The sequence below is a fragment of the Mauremys mutica genome, chromosome 15 (genome assembly GCF_020497125.1).
Source record: "Mauremys mutica isolate MM-2020 ecotype Southern chromosome 15, ASM2049712v1, whole genome shotgun sequence".
NCBI classification, from domain to species: Eukaryota; Metazoa; Chordata; order Testudines; family Geoemydidae; genus Mauremys; species Mauremys mutica.
The window spans coordinates 11046307-11049737 of record NC_059086.1 but is presented as its reverse complement, the minus strand read 5'-3'; positions in this window follow the sequence as shown (position 1 = coordinate 11049737).

The window sequence follows — 3431 nt, the reverse complement described above, 5'->3', positions numbered from 1 at the left end:
TCTAGTAACTTCTGTTAGTTGCCTGAAGAAAGCCTCATCCAGCTCATCCCCCTGGTCTGGTGGTCTATAGCAGACTCCCACCACGACATCACTCTTGTTGCTCACACTTCTAAACTTACTCCAGAGACTCTCAGGTTTTTCTACAGTTTCAGACTGCAGCTCTGAGCAATCATGCTGCTCTCTTACATACAGTGGAACTCCTCCATCTTTTCTGCCTTGCCTGTCCTTCCCAAACAGTTTAAATCCATCCATGACAGTACTCCAGTCATGTGAGTTATCCCACCAAGTCTCTGTTATTCCAATCACATCATAATTCCTTGACTGTGCCAGGACATCCAGTTCTCCCTGCTTGTTTCCCAGGCTTCTTGCATTTGTGTATAGGCACTTAACATATATTTATTCCAATTCTTAAATTTTAAATTTTTTATGTTAAAAAATAGTGATTGATGCATTTCTTAGTTACTACATGATATATTTTTACTTATGATTTGTATCAAACTGTATTTGAATGGAAATTTGGCATTCAATTAAAATACACAAAACATAATTATATTAAAATTATTATTAGAATAAAACATCCTTACATGTGCTAGATACATATCAAAACATATTTTACATTTAAAATTAATTCATTTATTAAACAAAGTATTCTGTGCAGTTGAACTGAACTTACTGTTTCTAGTCACCATGTCCTTCAAGTTTTAGAACTACTGGATCTCATTCTTTTACACCTATTTTTTATTTTTACACAAAAAGAGGAAAACAAGTTTTCCTTCTTTTTCAACTTCTAGTTGGTTTCTTAATTTTTAATAAACTTGTCATTGAATTGAACTAGTGGAATAAATTGAAAAGAAGAAAATATTCCCTTTGCACGTGCAGAAGAGGCTACTGCTGTCAAAAGCTGGTTTAGCGTTTCCACACACTAATTCCAGGTGCTTAGCAAGTGTTTTCCATCAGTTCAGTGGTTTGACTTTCATTAAAACATTGGCAGCAAACCTGTTGTTCTTCTTTATTATTCTTATTACTATTCATATTATTAAATTTTAATTCTTTTCATAGATTATAGAAAGTTTAGTCCTTAAGATAGGTTGCTATAATTTCAAATGTAATTTTTAAATAGCTTTATGTTAAAAAATAAAGTTTCAAATTTAAATTTTTAAAAAAATCTGATTTAAATTAAAGAAGTCTGATTTTTAATAAAATCATTGATTTTTATCCACCCTGGGGCTTTTGTTGTTCATTTAATATCTACTCCCATCTGTTTCGTTCTTTATGGGAAGATTTTTTTGTTTTAGAGTGTAGGAAACATTGAACATATATCTGACATTAGAAAAAAGAAAAAAACAGACAAATAAAAAAACATTAATTTGTAAATTAAAAATAATAGCTTGGTTTTGGATATCAAACTCCTCATATAGATTTTGAAATGTATTAAAAGCCCATGGGTGCTGGGTGAACCCCCCCTTTGGGAAGGCTAGCCCACTGGCCCCACCCCTTCCTCCTGAGGCCACACACCCCACGCACCAGAGCCCCAAACCCCTCCCCACACAATTGAAGGTGCCCAGAGACCACCACCTCCAGGAGCCACTGCCCACCCACCCCAGCTGCACTGGCTGGCCTCACAAGCACCAGGCCACTCCCCAAGACCACTGGACTGCCCCTACAAGTGCCGAGTTGGTCCCCCCAAGAGCTAGGCTGAGCCACTGACCCTCTAAGTGCTTGGCCAGCCCCAGTGCTGGGACCACCCCAGTGCCACTCCAAGCCACCAGACCCAGAGCCACCCCAGGCCACTGGCCCAATATTACCCCTGCTCCGGGCTTCTCCTGGCTGCCAGCTGGAGCCGAGCACTCCTGCTGGCTTAAGGGTAGAGGGGAAGGGAAAGTGGAGCCTCGGGGTGGAAAATGGGTGGGCCACAGCCTGCCCTGGCCTTCGATACCCACAGCCTATGCCCATTGCCTTATAAGGTGAGTGTACTATATAGCTATAATTTATTACCCAAAATGAGCAAAATTTTATCTTGCCCTACTTGTCTCCACTTGCTGGAAGATAAAACTTACCCAACAGGAAAACTTTATGGACAAGACATTTTTAAATAATCCGATTCATTTGCCATAGCACCCTAAAAGCAGCCAGGCATAAACTCTGGTGCAGTTCTGGAGCTGAGAACCCACTACTGAGCATCACCCTGACATTGGTCAAGTATGAACACTCAAGCTAATCATACCTGCCATGAAAGGGAAGAGGGAGAGAGGCTGCCTTTAAGACAATGAGACACAAAATGGTTGAGGACCTCGGATAAATTGTGTCCCAACCGTTCACTACCCCTTGAACACTTGATCCACCTCTAGTTGGGGGGGTGGGTGAGATTTGCTATTTGTGTATGTGTGCTGAATATGCATTCTTTGGAGTCTGAAAATATCTGTCAAAATTGTGTGGCATTGCTACAATAGTTTCAGTTGGGGAGAAAATTTTCAAAAGATTTGAAATGTTTTGTTTTGAGTGTTTTATTTCAAAATATTTCATTTTAAAAAAGTGAAAATGTTTAATTTCAACTGTCTGGTTTGAAATTCTATTTTATTTCCAAGTTTTGACAATAAAAAAATGGGAAAAAACATAAAAAATGGCTGAATCAAAAAGAAAAACTCAACCAAAAAATCGATTTGTGTCAACTGAAGCAGTTTGGTTAATTCAAATTGACTTTTTTCAAGTTTTTTTGATTTGACAAAAAATGTTTTTGTTTTGAATTGCTGTATACAGCATCCTTTAGACCATTACTGGCTACTGTATCCAGTTCTGGTGTCCAAAGGATGTTGAAAAAGAGAAAAAAGAGAAAAAAAAACTTCAAAAGATTTTGTGTCCCATCAGGTTCAGGTATGAAATCTGGCCAAGCCAAATTTGATTGAAGACTGCTGTGCCATGTGTGAGAATGGGATTCAGTCCCTCTTTCCCTTAGGCGCATGGTGGAAGGGGCGTGAAAGGGGCAGTGTCTCTTCAGAAAGGAGTGACCCATGTTCCTTTAATCTCTATAGCCCAAATGTAAAAGAAACGTAAGCAGATGCTTTACCTTACAACTCGCCCTTTGAGATCATGTCTGTGGGTGTTCTGCTGTCAAAATATAGTCCGCTACTCTTTCTAGATTTTTTCCCCTATATCTTTTAGTAATCTCCCCTCCACCCCCCTTTGAGGTTGAGGCAGTTAAAGACACACACTTCTGTCAGGCTTCAGGGGTGTTGGAGCCCTCCAAACCAGGTCACCCTGGCCCAGGTGTTCCCCTGGGGGGCGCAGGCAGGAATTTCTGCTTCTCTTCCCGATGTGTTTGGGGGCTGGTAGTGAGAAGTCTTTCCATTACAATTCCTGGTGTATGGGGCATGGTGGAGCAAGAGAGGGGAGTCCAGTAGCAGAGCCAACAAGGATTGGCTCCTTCCTAGCAT